Raw genomic sequence first — 14,103 nt, forward strand, 5'->3', positions numbered from 1 at the left:
AGTGACGAAAAAACGACTTACAGCGTGGGCCAACTACGACCGGTCGTTCCACGCCGAACGGAAGTGGCGCCTAGGACACCGCGTTTCCGCGGCTGGAGAGAGTGTCTCCGGCCCGTTAGCTCAGTTGGTCAGAGCGTGGTGCTAATAACGCCAAGGTCGTGGGTTCGATCCCCATACGGGCCAAACACCCCTTCTTTGGAGATCTTTTCCATTGCTTTATCTAGTCTGTGGCGAGGCTTTGAAATGCTACTGACTGGCTTTGGAACGCCTGCCCAAATAGCTCAGTTGGGAGAGGGTTAGGCTGAGGGTCTCAAGGTCCCTGGTTTGCTCCTGGGTTTTGGTAAGCCCTAGGTAAATACCGTTGACTCAAGGAAGTGTCACTTTCAAAACGGTGATGCCAAAACACTGCCTGGTCGGAGAGCGACACTGGACGTACCGCACAAACCTGTGTTATTGAACTAGCCGAGCCACTGAACCACAAACGAGCCTTAAGGCATTGGAGAATGCGGGCATCGATCCCACTACTTCTCGCATGCTAAGCGAGCACTCTACCATTTGAGCTAATTCCCCCTTGCTCTGGAGCTGACGTTGAAGTCTTGGAAGACTCGTAGCTCCCGTCCGTTTAATTGCTTTCTTGACCTCCCCTTGAACTTAGAATGACAAAAAAAGACTTACAGCGTGGGCCAACTACAACCGGTCATTCCACGCCGAACGGAGGTGGCGCCTAGGACACAGCGTTTCCGCTGCTGGGGGAGAGTGTCTCTGGCCCGTTAGCTCAGTTGGTCAGAGCGTGGTGCTAATAACGCCAAGGTCGTGAGTTCGATCCCCATACGGGCCAAACACCCCTTCTTTGGAGATCTTTTCCATTGCTTTATCTAGTCTGTGGCGAGGCTTTGAAATGCTACTGACTGGCTTTGGAACGCCTGCCCAAATAGCTCAGTTGGGAGAGGGTTAGGCTGAGGGTCTCAAGGTCCCTGGTTTGCTCCTGGGTTTTGGTAAGCCCCAGGTAAATACCGTTGACTCAAGGAAGTGTCATTTTTCAAAACGGTGATGCCAAAACACTGCCTGGTCGGAGAGCGACACTGGACGTACCGCACAAACCTGTCTTATTGAACTAGCCGAGCTACTGAACCACAAACGAGCCGAAAGGCATTGGAGAATGCGGGCATCGATCCCGCTACTTCTCGCATGCTAAGCGAGCGCTCTACCATTTGAGCTAATTCCCCCTTGCTCTGGAGCTGAGGTTGGAGTCTTGGAAGACTCGTAGCTCCCATTTAATTGCTTTCTTGACATCCCCTTGAATTTAGAGTGACGAAAAAACGACTTACAGCGTGGGCCAACTACGACCGGTCGTTCCACGCCGAACGGAAGTGGCGCCTAGGACACCGCGTTTCCGCGGCTGGAGAGAGTGTCTCCGGCCCGTTAGCTCAGTTGGTCAGAGCGTGGTGCTAATAACGCCAAGGTCGTGGGTTCGATCCCCATACGGGCCAAACACCCCTTCTTTGGAGATCTTTTCCATTGCTTTATCTAGTCTGTGGCGAGGCTTTGAAATGCTACTGACTGGCTTTGGAACGCCTGCCCAAATAGCTCAGTTGGGAGAGGGTTAGGCTGAGGGTCTCAAGGTCCCTGGTTTGCTCCTGGGTTTCGGTAAGCCCCAGGTAAATACCGTTCACTCAAGGAAGTGTCATTTTTCAAAACGGTGATGCCAAAACACTGCCTGGTCGGAGAGCGACACTGGACGTACCGCACAAACCTGTCTTATTGAACTAGCCGAGCTACTGAACCACAAACGAGCCGAAAGGCATTGGAGAATGCGGGCATCGATCCCGCTACTTCTCGCATGCTAAGCGAGCGCTCTACCATTTGAGCTAATTCCCCCTTGCTCTGGAGCTGAGGTTGGAGTCTTGGAAGACTCGTAGCTCCCATTTAATTGCTTTCTTGACATCCCCTTGAATTTAGAGTGACGAAAAAACGACTTACAGCGTGGGCCAACTACGACCGGTCGTTCCACGCCGAACGGAAGTGGCGCCTAGGACACCGCGTTTCCGCGGCTGGAGAGAGTGTCTCCGGCCCGTTAGCTCAGTTGGTCAGAGCGTGGTGCTAATAACGCCAAGGTCGTGGGTTCGATCCCCATACGGGCCAAACACCCCTTCTTTGGAGATCTTTTCCATTGCTTTATCTAGTCTGTGGCGAGGCTTTGAAATGCTACTGACTGGCTTTGGAACGCCTGCCCAAATAGCTCAGTTGGGAGAGGGTTAGGCTGAGGGTCTCAAGGTCCCTGGTTTGCTCCTGGGTTTCGGTAAGCCCCAGGTAAATACCGTTGACTCAAGGAAGTGTCATTTTTCAAAACGGTGATGCCAAAACACTGCCTGGTCGGAGAGCGACACTGGACGTACCGCACAAACCTGTCTTATTGAACTAGCCGAGCTACTGAACCACAAACGAGCCGAAAGGCATTGGAGAATGCGGGCATCGATCCCGCTACTTCTCGCATGCTAAGCGAGCGCTCTACCATTTGAGCTAATTCCCCCTTGCTCTGGAGCTGAGGTTGGAGTCTTGGAAGACTCGTAGCTCCCATTTAATTGCTTTCTTGACATCCCCTTGAATTTAGAGTGACGAAAAAACGACTTACAGCGTGGGCCAACTACGACCGGTCGTTCCACGCCGAACGGAAGTGGCGCCTAGGACACCGCGTTTCCGCAGCTGGAGAGAGTGTCTCCGGCCTGTTAGCTCAGTTGGTCAGAGCGTGGTGCTAATAACGCCAAGGTCGTGGGTTCGATCCCCATACGGGCCAAACACCCCTTCTTTGGAGATCTTTTCCATTGCTTTATCTAGTCTGTGGCGAGGCTTTGAAATGCTACTGACTGGCTTTGGAACGCCTGCCCAAATAGCTCAGTTGGGAGAGGGTTAGGCTGAGGGTCTCAAGGTCCCTGGTTTGCTCCTGGGTTTTGGTAAGCCCCAGGTAAATACCGTTGACTCAAGGAAGTGTCATTTTTCAAAACGGTGATGCCAAAACACTGCCTGGTCGGAGAGCGACACTGGACGTACCGCACAAACCTGTCTTATTGAACTAGCCGAGCTACTGAACCACAAACGAGCCGAAAGGCATTGGAGAATGCGGGCATCGATCCCGCTACTTCTCGCATGCTAAGCGAGCGCTCTACCATTTGAGCTAATTCCCCCTTGCTCTGGAGCTGAGGTTGGAGTCTTGGAAGACTCGTAGCTCCCATTTAATTGCTTTCTTGACATCCCCTTGAATTTAGAGTGACGAAAAAACGACTTACAGCGTGGGCCAACTACGACCGGTCGTTCCACGCCGAACGGAAGTGGCGCCTAGGACACCGCGTTTCCGCAGCTGGAGAGAGTGTCTCCGGCCTGTTAGCTCAGTTGGTCAGAGCGTGGTGCTAATAACGCCAAGGTCGTGGGTTCGATCCCCATACGGGCCAAACACCCCTTCTTTGGAGATCTTTTCCATTGCTTTATCTAGTCTGTGGCGAGGCTTTGAAATGCTACTGACTGGCTTTGGAACGCCTGCCCAAATAGCTCAGTTGGGAGAGGGTTAGGCTGAGGGTCTCAAGGTCCCTGGTTTGCTCCTGGGTTTCGGTAAGCCCCAGGTAAATACCGTTGACTCAAGGAAGTGTCATTTTTCAAAACGGTGATGCCAAAACACTGCCTGGTCGGAGAGCGACACTGGACGTACTGCACAAACCTGTCTTATTGAACTAGCCGAGCTACTGAACCACAAACGAGCCGAAAGGCATTGGAGAATGCGGGCATCGATCCCGCTACTTCTCGCATGCTAAGCGAGCGCTCTACCATTTGAGCTAATTCCCCCTTGCTCTGGAGCTGAGGTTGGAGTCTTGGAAGACTCGTAGCTCCCATTTAATTGCTTTCTTGACATCCCCTTGAATTTAGAGTGACGAAAAAACGACTTACAGCGTGGGCCAACTACGACCGGTCGTTCCACGCCGAACGGAAGTGGCGCCTAGGACACCGCGTTTCCGCAGCTGGAGAGAGTGTCTCCGGCCTGTTAGCTCAGTTGGTCAGAGCGTGGTGCTAATAACGCCAAGGTCGTGGGTTCGATCCCCATACGGGCCAAACACCCCTTCTTTGGAGATCTTTTCCATTGCTTTATCTAGTCTGTGGCGAGGCTTTGAAATGCTACTGACTGGCTTTGGAACGCCTGCCCAAATAGCTCAGTTGGGAGAGGGTTAGGCTGAGGGTCTCAAGGTCCCTGGTTTGCTCCTGGGTTTTGGTAAGCCCCAGGTAAATACCGTTGACTCAAGGAAGTGTCATTTTTCAAAACGGTGATGCCAAAACACTGCCTGGTCGGAGAGCGACACTGGACGTACCGCACAAACCTGTCTTATTGAACTAGCCGAGCTACTGAACCACAAACGAGCCGAAAGGCATTGGAGAATGCGGGCATCGATCCCGCTACTTCTCGCATGCTAAGCGAGCGCTCTACCATTTGAGCTAATTCCCCCTTGCTCTGGAGCTGAGGTTGGAGTCTTGGAAGACTCGTAGCTCCCATTTAATTGCTTTCTTGACATCCCCTTGAATTTAGAGTGACGAAAAAACGACTTACAGCGTGGGCCAACTACGACCGGTCGTTCCACGCCGAACGGAAGTGGCGCCTAGGACACCGCGTTTCCGCAGCTGGAGAGAGTGTCTCCGGCCTGTTAGCTCAGTTGGTCAGAGCGTGGTGCTAATAACGCCAAGGTCGTGGGTTCGATCCCCATACGGGCCAAACACCCCTTCTTTGGAGATATTTTCCATTGCTCTATCTAGTCTGTGGCGAGGCTTTGAAATGCTACTGACTGGCTTTGGAACGCCTGCCCAAATAGCTCAGTTGGGAGAGGGTTAGGCTGAGGGTCTCAAGGTCCCTGGTTTGCTCCTGGGTTTCGGTAAGCCCCAGGTAAATACCGTTGACTCAAGGAAGTGTCATTTTTCAAAACGGTGATGCCAAAACACTGCCTGGTCGGAGAGCGACACTGGACGTACCGCACAAACCTGTCTTATTGAACTAGCCGAGCTACTGAACCACAAACGAGCCGAAAGGCATTGGAGAATGCGGGCATCGATCCCGCTACTTCTCGCATGCTAGGCGAGCGCTCTACCATTTGAGCTAATTCCCCCTTGCTCTGGAGCTGAGGTTGGAGTCTTGGAAGACTCGTAGCTCCCATTTAATTGCTTTCTTGACATCCCCTTGAATTTAGAGTGACGAAAAAACGACTTACAGCGTGGGCCAACTACGACCGGTCGTTCCACGCCGAACGGAAGTGGCGCCTAGGACACCGCGTTTCCGCAGCTGGAGAGAGTGTCTCCGGCCTGTTAGCTCAGTTGGTCAGAGCGTGGTGCTAATAACGCCAAGGTCGTGGGTTCGATCCCCATACGGGCCAATCACCCCTTCTTTGGAGATCTTTTCCATTGCTTTATCTAGTCTGTGGCGAGGCTTTGAAATGCTACTGACTGGCTTTGGAACGCCTGCCCAAATAGCTCAGTTGGGAGAGGGTTAGGCTGAGGGTCTCAAGGTCCCTGGTTTGCTCCTGGGTTTCGGTAAGCCCCAGGTAAATACCGTTGACTCAAGGAAGTGTCATTTTTCAAAACGGTGATGCCAAAACACTGCCTGGTCGGAGAGCGACACTGGACGTACCGCACAAACCTGTCTTATTGAACTAGCCGAGCTACTGAACCACAAACGAGCCGAAAGGCATTGGAGAATGCGGGCATCGATCCCGCTACTTCTCGCATGCTAAGCGAGCGCTCTACCATTTGAGCTAATTCCCCCTTGCTCTGGAGCTGAGGTTGGAGTCTTGGAAGACTCGTAGCTCCCATTTAATTGCTTTCTTGACATCCCCTTGAATTTAGAGTGACGAAAAAACGACTTACAGCGTGGGCCAACTACGACCGGTCGTTCCACGCCGAACGGAAGTGGCGCCTAGGACACCGCGTTTCCGCGGCTGGAGAGAGTGTCTCCGGCCCGTTAGCTCAGTTGGTCAGAGCGTGGTGCTAATAACGCCAAGGTCGTGGGTTCGATCCCCATACGGGCCAAACACCCCTTCTTTGGAGATCTTTTCCATTGCTTTATCTAGTCTGTGGCGAGGCTTTGAAATGCTACTGACTGGCTTTGGAACGCCTGCCCAAATAGCTCAGTTGGGAGAGGGTTAGGCTGAGGGTCTCAAGGTCCCTGGTTTGCTCCTGGGTTTCGGTAAGCCCCAGGTAAATACCGTTGACTCAAGGAAGTGTCATTTTTCAAAACGGTGATGCCAAAACACTGCCTGGTCGGAGAGCGACACTGGACGTACCGCACAAACCTGTCTTATTGAACTAGCCGAGCTACTGAACCACAAACGAGCCGAAAGGCATTGGAGAATGCGGGCATCGATCCCGCTACTTCTCGCATGCTAAGCGAGCGCTCTACCATTTGAGCTAATTCCCCCTTGCTCTGGAGCTGAGGTTGGAGTCTTGGAAGACTCGTAGCTCCCATTTAATTGCTTTCTTGACATCCCCTTGAATTTAGAGTGACGAAAAAACGACTTACAGCGTGGGCCAACTACGACCGGTCGTTCCACGCCGAACGGAAGTGGCGCCTAGGACACCGCGTTTCCGCGGCTGGAGAGAGTGTCTCCGGCCCGTTAGCTCAGTTGGTCAGAGCGTGGTGCTAATAACGCCAAGGTCGTGGGTTCGATCCCCATACGGGCCAAACACCCCTTCTTTGGAGATCTTTTCCATTGCTTTATCTAGTCTGTGGCGAGGCTTTGAAATGCTACTGACTGGCTTTGGAACGCCTGCCCAAATAGCTCAGTTGGGAGAGGGTTAGGCTGAGGGTCTCAAGGTCCCTGGTTTGCTCCTGGGTTTCGGTAAGCCCCAGGTAAATACCGTTGACTCAAGGAAGTGTCATTTTTCAAAACGGTGATGCCAAAACACTGCCTGGTCGGAGAGCGACACTGGACGTACTGCACAAACCTGTCTTATTGAACTAGCCGAGCTACTGAACCACAAACGAGCCGAAAGGCATTGGAGAATGCGGGCATCGATCCCGCTACTTCTCGCATGCTAAGCGAGCGCTCTACCATTTGAGCTAATTCCCCCTTGCTCTGGAGCTGAGGTTGGAGTCTTGGAAGACTCGTAGCTCCCATTTAATTGCTTTCTTGACATCCCCTTGAATTTAGAGTGACGAAAAAACGACTTACAGCGTGGGCCAACTACGACCGGTCGTTCCACGCCGAACGGAAGTGGCGCCTAGGACACCGCGTTTCCGCAGCTGGAGAGAGTGTCTCCGGCCTGTTAGCTCAGTTGGTCAGAGCGTGGTGCTAATAACGCCAAGGTCGTGGGTTCGATCCCCATACGGGCCAAACACCCCTTCTTTGGAGATCTTTTCCATTGCTTTATCTAGTCTGTGGCGAGGCTTTGAAATGCTACTGACTGGCTTTGGAACGCCTGCCCAAATAGCTCAGTTGGGAGAGGGTTAGGCTGAGGGTCTCAAGGTCCCTGGTTTGCTCCTGGGTTTTGGTAAGCCCCAGGTAAATACCGTTGACTCAAGGAAGTGTCATTTTTCAAAACGGTGATGCCAAAACACTGCCTGGTCGGAGAGCGACACTGGACGTACCGCACAAACCTGTCTTATTGAACTAGCCGAGCTACTGAACCACAAACGAGCCGAAAGGCATTGGAGAATGCGGGCATCGATCCCGCTACTTCTCGCATGCTAAGCGAGCGCTCTACCATTTGAGCTAATTCCCCCTTGCTCTGGAGCTGAGGTTGGAGTCTTGGAAGACTCGTAGCTCCCATTTAATTGCTTTCTTGACATCCCCTTGAATTTAGAGTGACGAAAAAACGACTTACAGCGTGGGCCAACTACGACCGGTCGTTCCACGCCGAACGGAAGTGGCGCCTAGGACACCGCGTTTCCGCAGCTGGAGAGAGTGTCTCCGGCCTGTTAGCTCAGTTGGTCAGAGCGTGGTGCTAATAACGCCAAGGTCGTGGGTTCGATCCCCATACGGGCCAAACACCCCTTCTTTGGAGATCTTTTCCATTGCTCTATCTAGTCTGTGGCGAGGCTTTGAAATGCTACTGACTGGCTTTGGAACGCCTGCCCAAATAGCTCAGTTGGGAGAGGGTTAGGCTGAGGGTCTCAAGGTCCCTGGTTTGCTCCTGGGTTTCGGTAAGCCCCAGGTAAATACCGTTGACTCAAGGAAGTGTCATTTTTCAAAACGGTGATGCCAAAACACTGCCTGGTCGGAGAGCGACACTGGACGTACCGCACAAACCTGTCTTATTGAACTAGCCGAGCTACTGAACCACAAACGAGCCGAAAGGCATTGGAGAATGCGGGCATCGATCCCGCTACTTCTCGCATGCTAGGCGAGCGCTCTACCATTTGAGCTAATTCCCCCTTGCTCTGGAGCTGAGGTTGGAGTCTTGGAAGACTCGTAGCTCCCATTTAATTGCTTTCTTGACATCCCCTTGAATTTAGAGTGACGAAAAAACGACTTACAGCGTGGGCCAACTACGACCGGTCGTTCCACGCCGAACGGAAGTGGCGCCTAGGACACCGCGTTTCCGCAGCTGGAGAGAGTGTCTCCGGCCTGTTAGCTCAGTTGGTCAGAGCGTGGTGCTAATAACGCCAAGGTCGTGGGTTCGATCCCCATACGGGCCAATCACCCCTTCTTTGGAGATCTTTTCCATTGCTTTATCTAGTCTGTGGCGAGGCTTTGAAATGCTACTGACTGGCTTTGGAACGCCTGCCCAAATAGCTCAGTTGGGAGAGGATTAGGCTGAGGGTCTCAAGGTCCCTGGTTTGCTCCTGGGTTTCGGTAAGCCCCAGGTAAATACCGTTGACTCAAGGAAGTGTCATTTTTCAAAACGGTGATGCCAAAACACTGCCTGGTCGGAGAGCGACACTGGACGTACCGCACAAACCTGTCTTATTGAACTAGCCGAGCTACTGAACCACAAACGAGCCGAAAGGCATTGGAGAATGCGGGCATCGATCCCGCTACTTCTCGCATGCTAAGCGAGCGCTCTACCATTTGAGCTAATTCCCCTTTGCTCTGGAGCGGATGTTGGAGTCTTGGAAGACTCGTAGCTCCCATTTAATTGCTTTCTTGACATCCCCTTGAATTTAGAGTGACGAAAAAACGACTTACAGCGTGGGCCAACTACGACCGGTCGTTCCACGCCGAACGGAGGTGGCGCCTAGGACACCGCGTTTCCGCGGCTGGAGAGAGTGTCTCCGGCCCGTTAGCTCAGTTGGTCAGAGCGTGGTGCTAATAACGCCAAGGTCGTGGGTTCGATCCCCATACGGGCCAAACACCCCTTCTTTGGATATCTTTTCCATTGCTTTATCTAGTCTGTGGCGAGGCTTTGAAATGCTACTGACTGGCTTTGGAACGCCTGCCCAAATAGCTCAGTTGGGAGAGGGTTAGGCTGAGGGTCTCAAGGTCCCTGGTTTGCTCCTGGGTTTCGGTAAGCCCCAGGTAAATACCGTTGACTCAAGGAAGTGTCATTTTTCAAAACGGTGATGCCAAAACACTGCCTGGTCGGAGAGCGACACTGGACGTACCGCACAAACCTGTCTTATTGAATTAGCCGAGCCACTGAACCACAAACGAGCCGAAAGGCATTGGAGAATGCGGGCATCGATCCCGCTACTTCTCGCATGCTAGGCGAGCGCTCTACCATTTGAGCTAATTCCCCCTTGCTCTGGAGCGGATGTTGGAGTCTTGGAAGACTCGTAGCTCCCATTTAATTGCTTTCTTGACATCCCCTTGAATTTAGAGTGACGAAAAAACGACTTACAGCGTGGGCCAACTACGACCGGTCGTTCCACGCCGAACGGAGGTGGCGCCTAGGACACCGCGTTTCCGCGGCTGGAGAGAGTGTCTCCGGCCCGTTAGCTCAGTTGGTCAGAGCGTGGTGCTAATAACGCCAAGGTCGTGGGTTCGATCCCCATACGGGCCAAACACCCCTTCTTTGGAGATCTTTTCCATTGCTTTATCTAGTTTGTGGCGAGGCTTTGAAATGCTACTGACTGGCTTTGGAACGCCTGCCCAAATAGCTCAGTTGGGAGAGGGTTAGGCTGAGGGTCTCAAGGTCCCTGGTTTGCTCCTGGGTTTCGGTAAGCCCCAGGTAAATACCGTTGACTCAAGGAAGTGTCATTTTTCAAAACGGTGATGCCAAAACACTGCCTGGTCGGAGAGCGACACTGGACGTACCGCACAAACCTGTCTTATTGAACTAGCCGAGCCACTGAACCACAAACGAGCCGAAAGGCATTGGAGAATGCGGGCATCGATCCCGCTACTTCTCGCATGCTAGGCGAGCGCTCTACCATTTGAGCTAATTCCCCCTTGCTCTGGAGCGGATGTTGGAGTCTTGGAAGACTCGTAGCTCCCATTTAATTGCTTTCTTGACATCCCCTTGAATTTAGAGTGACGAAAAAACGACTTACAGCGTGGGCCAACTACGACCGGTCGTTCCACGCCGAACGGAGGTGGCGCCTAGGACACCGCGTTTCCGCGGCTGGAGAGAGTGTCTCCGGCCCGTTAGCTCAGTTGGTCAGAGCGTGGTGCTAATAACGCCAAGGTCGTGGGTTCGATCCCCATACGGGCCAATCACCCCTTTTTTTTAGATCTTTTCCATTGCTTTATCTAGTCTGTGGCGAGGCTTTGAAATGCTACTGACTGGCTTTGGAACGCCTGCCCAAATAGCTCAGTTGGGAGAGGGTTAGGCTGAGGGTCTCAAGGTCCCTGGTTTGCTCCTGGGTTTCGGTAAGCCCCAGGTAAATACCGTTGACTTAAGGAAGTGTCATTTTCAAAACGGTGATGCCAAAACACCGCTTGGTCGGAGAGCGACACTGGACGTACCGCACAAACCTGTCTTATTGAACTAGCCGAGCCACTGAACCACAAACGAGCCGAAAGGCATTGGAGAATGCGGGCATCGATCCCGCTACTTCTCGCATGCTAAGCGAGCGCTCTACCATTTGAGCTAATTCCCCCTTGCTCTGGAGCTGAGGTTGGAGTCTTGGAAGACTCGTAGCTCCCATTTAATTGCTTTCTTGACATCCCCTTGAATTTAGAGTGATGAAAAAACGACTTAAAGCGTGGGCCAACTACGACCGGTCGTTCCACGCCGAACGGAAGTGGCGCCTAGGACACCGCGTTTCCGCAGCTGGAGAAAGTGTCTCCGGCCTGTTAGCTCAGTTGGTCAGAGCGTGGTGCTAATAACGCCAAGGTCGTGGTTTCGATCCCCATACGGGCCAAACACCCCTTCTTTGGAGATCTTTTCCATTGCTTTATCTAGTCTGTGGCGAGGCTTTGAAATGCTACTGACTGGCTTTGGAACGCCTGCCCAAATAGCTCAGTTGGGAGAGGGTTAGGCTGAGGGTCTCAAGGTCCCTGGTTTGCTCCTGGGTTTCGGTAAGCCCCAGGTAAATACCGTTGACTTAAGGAAGTGTCATTTTCAAAACGGTGATGCCAAAACACCGCTTGGTCGGAGAGCGACACTGGACATACCGCACAAACCTGTCTTATTGAACTAGCCGAGCCACTGAACCACAAACGAGCCGAAAGGCATTGGAGAATGCGGGCATCGATCCCGCTACTTCTCGCATGCTAAGCGAGCGCTCTACCATTTGAGCTAATTCCCCTTTGCTCTGGAGCAGATGTTGGAGTCTTGGAAGACTCGTAGCTCCCATTTAATTGCTTTCTTGACATCCCCTTGAATTTAGAGTGACGAAAAAACGACTTACAGCGTGGGCCAACTACGACCGGTCGTTCCACGCCGAACGGAAGTGGCGCCTAGGACACCGCGTTTCCGCAGCTGGAGAGAGTGTCTCCGGCCTGTTAGCTCAGTTGGTCAGAGCGTGGTGCTAATAACGCCAAGGTCGTGGGTTCGATCCCCATACGGGCCAAACACCCCTTCTTTGGAGATCTTTTCCATTGCTTTATCTAGTCTGTGGCGAGGCTTTGAAATGCTACTGACTGGCTTTGGAACGCCTGCCCAAATAGCTCAGTTGGGAGAGGGTTAGGCTGAGGGTCTCAAGGTCCCTGGTTTGCTCCTGGGTTTTGGTAAGCCCCAGGTAAATACCGTTGACTCAAGGAAGTGTCATTTTTCAAAACGGTGATGCCAAAACACTGCCTGGTCGGAGAGCGACACTGGACGTACCGCACAAACCTGTCTTATTGAACTAGCCGAGCTACTGAACCACAAACGAGCCGAAAGGCATTGGAGAATGCGGGCATCGATCCCGCTACTTCTCGCATGCTAAGCGAGCGCTCTACCATTTGAGCTAATTCCCCCTTGCTCTGGAGCTGAGGTTGGAGTCTTGGAAGACTCGTAGCTCCCATTTAATTGCTTTCTTGACATCCCCTTGAATTTAGAGTGACGAAAAAACGACTTACAGCGTGGGCCAACTACGACCGGTCGTTCCACGCCGAACGGAAGTGGCGCCTAGGACACCGCGTTTCCGCAGCTGGAGAGAGTGTCTCCGGCCTGTTAGCTCAGTTGGTCAGAGCGTGGTGCTAATAACGCCAAGGTCGTGGGTTCGATCCCCATACGGGCCAAACACCCCTTCTTTGGAGATATTTTCCATTGCTCTATCTAGTCTGTGGCGAGGCTTTGAAATGCTACTGACTGGCTTTGGAACGCCTGCCCAAATAGCTCAGTTGGGAGAGGGTTAGGCTGAGGGTCTCAAGGTCCCTGGTTTGCTCCTGGGTTTCGGTAAGCCCCAGGTAAATACCGTTGACTCAAGGAAGTGTCATTTTTCAAAACGGTGATGCCAAAACACTGCCTGGTCGGAGAGCGACACTGGACGTACCGCACAAACCTGTCTTATTGAACTAGCCGAGCTACTGAACCACAAACGAGCCGAAAGGCATTGGAGAATGCGGGCATCGATCCCGCTACTTCTCGCATGCTAGGCGAGCGCTCTACCATTTGAGCTAATTCCCCCTTGCTCTGGAGCTGAGGTTGGAGTCTTGGAAGACTCGTAGCTCCCATTTAATTGCTTTCTTGACATCCCCTTGAATTTAGAGTGACGAAAAAACGACTTACAGCGTGGGCCAACTACGACCGGTCGTTCCACGCCGAACGGAAGTGGCGCCTAGGACACCGCGTTTCCGCAGCTGGAGAGAGTGTCTCCGGCCTGTTAGCTCAGTTGGTCAGAGCGTGGTGCTAATAACGCCAAGGTCGTGGGTTCGATCCCCATACGGGCCAATCACCCCTTCTTTGGAGATCTTTTCCATTGCTTTATCTAGTCTGTGGCGAGGCTTTGAAATGCTACTGACTGGCTTTGGAACGCCTGCCCAAATAGCTCAGTTGGGAGAGGGTTAGGCTGAGGGTCTCAAGGTCCCTGGTTTGCTCCTGGGTTTCGGTAAGCCCCAGGTAAATACCGTTGACTCAAGGAAGTGTCATTTTTCAAAACGGTGATGCCAAAACACTGCCTGGTCGGAGAGCGACACTGGACGTACCGCACAAACCTGTCTTATTGAACTAGCCGAGCTACTGAACCACAAACGAGCCGAAAGGCATTGGAGAATGCGGGCATCGATCCCGCTACTTCTCGCATGCTAAGCGAGCGCTCTACCATTTGAGCTAATTCCCCTTTGCTCTGGAGCGGATGTTGGAGTCTTGGAAGACTCGTAGCTCCCATTTAATTGCTTTCTTGACATCCCCTTGAATTTAGAGTGACGAAAAAACGACTTACAGCGTGGGCCAACTACGACCGGTCGTTCCACGCCGAACGGAGGTGGCGCCTAGGACACCGCGTTTCCGCGGCTGGAGAGAGTGTCTCCGGCCCGTTAGCTCAGTTGGTCAGAGCGTGGTGCTAATAACGCCAAGGTCGTGGGTTCGATCCCCATACGGGCCAAACACCCCTTCTTTGGATATCTTTTCCATTGCTTTATCTAGTCTGTGGCGAGGCTTTGAAATGCTACTGACTGGCTTTGGAACGCCTGCCCAAATAGCTCAGTTGGGAGAGGGTTAGGCTGAGGGTCTCAAGGTCCCTGGTTTGCTCCTGGGTTTCGGTAAGCCCCAGGTAAATACCGTTGACTCAAGGAAGTGTCATTTTTCAAAACGGTGATGCCAAAACACTGC

The 14,103-nt window shown here is 52.7% G+C and overlaps 27 non-coding genes across 27 annotated transcripts; 22 read left to right on the forward strand and 5 right to left on the reverse strand.

Moving 5' to 3' along the window:
- Window positions 1-109: 109 nt before the first annotated feature.
- On the forward strand, window positions 110-183 carry trnai-aau (transfer RNA isoleucine (anticodon AAU)). Its single transcript has one exon. It is a non-coding gene; the product is annotated as a tRNA-Ile (tRNA).
- A 581-nt stretch (window positions 184-764) lies between these two features.
- trnai-aau (transfer RNA isoleucine (anticodon AAU)) lies at window positions 765-838 on the forward strand. The gene has a single exon. It is a non-coding gene; the product is annotated as a tRNA-Ile (tRNA).
- A 578-nt stretch (window positions 839-1,416) lies between these two features.
- Window positions 1,417-1,490, forward strand: trnai-aau (transfer RNA isoleucine (anticodon AAU)). Its single transcript has one exon. It is a non-coding gene; the product is annotated as a tRNA-Ile (tRNA).
- A 578-nt stretch (window positions 1,491-2,068) lies between these two features.
- On the forward strand, window positions 2,069-2,142 carry trnai-aau (transfer RNA isoleucine (anticodon AAU)). Its single transcript has one exon. It is a non-coding gene; the product is annotated as a tRNA-Ile (tRNA).
- A 578-nt stretch (window positions 2,143-2,720) lies between these two features.
- Window positions 2,721-2,794, forward strand: trnai-aau (transfer RNA isoleucine (anticodon AAU)). The gene has a single exon. It is a non-coding gene; the product is annotated as a tRNA-Ile (tRNA).
- A 578-nt stretch (window positions 2,795-3,372) lies between these two features.
- trnai-aau (transfer RNA isoleucine (anticodon AAU)) lies at window positions 3,373-3,446 on the forward strand. Its single transcript has one exon. It is a non-coding gene; the product is annotated as a tRNA-Ile (tRNA).
- Window positions 3,447-4,024: 578 nt separating this feature from the next.
- On the forward strand, window positions 4,025-4,098 carry trnai-aau (transfer RNA isoleucine (anticodon AAU)). The gene has a single exon. It is a non-coding gene; the product is annotated as a tRNA-Ile (tRNA).
- A 578-nt stretch (window positions 4,099-4,676) lies between these two features.
- trnai-aau (transfer RNA isoleucine (anticodon AAU)) lies at window positions 4,677-4,750 on the forward strand. The gene has a single exon. It is a non-coding gene; the product is annotated as a tRNA-Ile (tRNA).
- Window positions 4,751-5,065: 315 nt separating this feature from the next.
- On the reverse strand, window positions 5,066-5,138 carry trnaa-agc (transfer RNA alanine (anticodon AGC)). Its single transcript has one exon. It is a non-coding gene; the product is annotated as a tRNA-Ala (tRNA).
- Window positions 5,139-5,328: 190 nt separating this feature from the next.
- On the forward strand, window positions 5,329-5,402 carry trnai-aau (transfer RNA isoleucine (anticodon AAU)). The gene has a single exon. It is a non-coding gene; the product is annotated as a tRNA-Ile (tRNA).
- A 578-nt stretch (window positions 5,403-5,980) lies between these two features.
- Window positions 5,981-6,054, forward strand: trnai-aau (transfer RNA isoleucine (anticodon AAU)). The gene has a single exon. It is a non-coding gene; the product is annotated as a tRNA-Ile (tRNA).
- Window positions 6,055-6,632: 578 nt separating this feature from the next.
- Window positions 6,633-6,706, forward strand: trnai-aau (transfer RNA isoleucine (anticodon AAU)). Its single transcript has one exon. It is a non-coding gene; the product is annotated as a tRNA-Ile (tRNA).
- A 578-nt stretch (window positions 6,707-7,284) lies between these two features.
- On the forward strand, window positions 7,285-7,358 carry trnai-aau (transfer RNA isoleucine (anticodon AAU)). The gene has a single exon. It is a non-coding gene; the product is annotated as a tRNA-Ile (tRNA).
- A 578-nt stretch (window positions 7,359-7,936) lies between these two features.
- Window positions 7,937-8,010, forward strand: trnai-aau (transfer RNA isoleucine (anticodon AAU)). The gene has a single exon. It is a non-coding gene; the product is annotated as a tRNA-Ile (tRNA).
- A 315-nt stretch (window positions 8,011-8,325) lies between these two features.
- Window positions 8,326-8,398, reverse strand: trnaa-agc (transfer RNA alanine (anticodon AGC)). Its single transcript has one exon. It is a non-coding gene; the product is annotated as a tRNA-Ala (tRNA).
- Window positions 8,399-8,588: 190 nt separating this feature from the next.
- trnai-aau (transfer RNA isoleucine (anticodon AAU)) lies at window positions 8,589-8,662 on the forward strand. Its single transcript has one exon. It is a non-coding gene; the product is annotated as a tRNA-Ile (tRNA).
- Window positions 8,663-9,240: 578 nt separating this feature from the next.
- trnai-aau (transfer RNA isoleucine (anticodon AAU)) lies at window positions 9,241-9,314 on the forward strand. Its single transcript has one exon. It is a non-coding gene; the product is annotated as a tRNA-Ile (tRNA).
- A 315-nt stretch (window positions 9,315-9,629) lies between these two features.
- On the reverse strand, window positions 9,630-9,702 carry trnaa-agc (transfer RNA alanine (anticodon AGC)). The gene has a single exon. It is a non-coding gene; the product is annotated as a tRNA-Ala (tRNA).
- A 190-nt stretch (window positions 9,703-9,892) lies between these two features.
- On the forward strand, window positions 9,893-9,966 carry trnai-aau (transfer RNA isoleucine (anticodon AAU)). The gene has a single exon. It is a non-coding gene; the product is annotated as a tRNA-Ile (tRNA).
- Window positions 9,967-10,281: 315 nt separating this feature from the next.
- trnaa-agc (transfer RNA alanine (anticodon AGC)) lies at window positions 10,282-10,354 on the reverse strand. The gene has a single exon. It is a non-coding gene; the product is annotated as a tRNA-Ala (tRNA).
- Window positions 10,355-10,544: 190 nt separating this feature from the next.
- On the forward strand, window positions 10,545-10,618 carry trnai-aau (transfer RNA isoleucine (anticodon AAU)). Its single transcript has one exon. It is a non-coding gene; the product is annotated as a tRNA-Ile (tRNA).
- A 577-nt stretch (window positions 10,619-11,195) lies between these two features.
- trnai-aau (transfer RNA isoleucine (anticodon AAU)) lies at window positions 11,196-11,269 on the forward strand. The gene has a single exon. It is a non-coding gene; the product is annotated as a tRNA-Ile (tRNA).
- Window positions 11,270-11,846: 577 nt separating this feature from the next.
- trnai-aau (transfer RNA isoleucine (anticodon AAU)) lies at window positions 11,847-11,920 on the forward strand. The gene has a single exon. It is a non-coding gene; the product is annotated as a tRNA-Ile (tRNA).
- Window positions 11,921-12,498: 578 nt separating this feature from the next.
- Window positions 12,499-12,572, forward strand: trnai-aau (transfer RNA isoleucine (anticodon AAU)). The gene has a single exon. It is a non-coding gene; the product is annotated as a tRNA-Ile (tRNA).
- Window positions 12,573-12,887: 315 nt separating this feature from the next.
- trnaa-agc (transfer RNA alanine (anticodon AGC)) lies at window positions 12,888-12,960 on the reverse strand. Its single transcript has one exon. It is a non-coding gene; the product is annotated as a tRNA-Ala (tRNA).
- Window positions 12,961-13,150: 190 nt separating this feature from the next.
- On the forward strand, window positions 13,151-13,224 carry trnai-aau (transfer RNA isoleucine (anticodon AAU)). Its single transcript has one exon. It is a non-coding gene; the product is annotated as a tRNA-Ile (tRNA).
- Window positions 13,225-13,802: 578 nt separating this feature from the next.
- On the forward strand, window positions 13,803-13,876 carry trnai-aau (transfer RNA isoleucine (anticodon AAU)). Its single transcript has one exon. It is a non-coding gene; the product is annotated as a tRNA-Ile (tRNA).
- Window positions 13,877-14,103: the final 227 nt, after the last annotated feature.

The sequence above is a fragment of the Hypomesus nipponensis genome, chromosome 3 (genome assembly GCF_054491055.1).
Source record: "Hypomesus nipponensis isolate SF chromosome 3, ASM5449105v1, whole genome shotgun sequence".
NCBI classification, from domain to species: domain Eukaryota; kingdom Metazoa; phylum Chordata; class Actinopteri; order Osmeriformes; family Osmeridae; genus Hypomesus; species Hypomesus nipponensis.